The sequence below is a fragment of the Trachymyrmex septentrionalis genome, unplaced genomic scaffold (genome assembly GCF_001594115.1).
Source record: "Trachymyrmex septentrionalis isolate Tsep2-gDNA-1 unplaced genomic scaffold, Tsep1.0 scaffold50, whole genome shotgun sequence".
NCBI lineage: Eukaryota > Metazoa > Arthropoda > Insecta > Hymenoptera > Formicidae > Trachymyrmex > Trachymyrmex septentrionalis.
This window is the reverse complement of record NW_017305673.1, coordinates 695,523-696,590: the sequence shown is the minus strand read 5'-3', so window position 1 is coordinate 696,590 and position 1,068 is coordinate 695,523.

Sequence of the window (1,068 nt, the reverse complement as noted above, 5' to 3'; positions counted from 1 at the left end):
TGTGTGTGTGTGTGTGTGTGTGTGTGTGTGTGTGTGTGTGTGTGAAGTATAACAGCTAACAATTACGTTTTACACACATTACAAGGGTAATGATATGACATAAGATACATGTTTCTGCTTTTATACTTATATAATCAAATGATACTAGATAAAAAATACGATACGATATTTTCAAATTCCTATATCTTAAAAATAAGAAATTATTGAGTAAAACGTTTTACCCAATAATTATATATGTTTATTAAATAAATTAATGATCTAAGATATTATCTTCCCTCCCCCCCCCATCTAAGATAATTGTTGCTCGTGTTTCTGACCGTTTTTATCATAATATATGTAACAAAATACGAGCTAGATATTTATAATTGGTTTAAAAAAAAGTCATCTAGCGGGGAGGTACCAAAGTAACTTTTGCATCTTGTAGGTCGCTGGCAAACCTGTATATGTTTATAGTGATAAATATGTATATTAAGGTTTATTACCACGAGGATTTTTAGATTATTTCTTTATCGGAAATTTCATGCTTAGATATACGTGCTTCCTAATTTGTCTCATAGATTCTATATTTTCATTTATAAAAATAATATATGTAACTTTAAAATATCTTGATGAAAAAAACTTTTACGAAAAAGTACAGGAAAGCTGTATGGAATACATAGATTAGGACAAAATCTTAAAAGTATTTAGTTTGTCGTAGATATTTGTAGTGAGACGTAGAGTGGCGTTTATTTTATGATATAAAATATGAAAAAATATTCTGTAAAAACTCGTCAAAAAGTATGGAAAGGGCAAAGGGTTTCTTGATTTTTTAAACAAACAATGTCCCACTACAAATATCTACGAAAAACTTTTAGAAAAATTTTTAAGATCTTGTTTAATCTATGTAGTTTTTCGTAAAAGTTTTTCCTCCAGGATATTAAACATACACAATTAAAAATATATATGTGACGATATTTCAATTATTAATAATAAAATTGTGTACTTTTAATCAACAAATACAATTTTTTTTTCTAAACAAAACAAATAATATATTAACTAAACTAAATGATAATATATCATTGCAAAAAT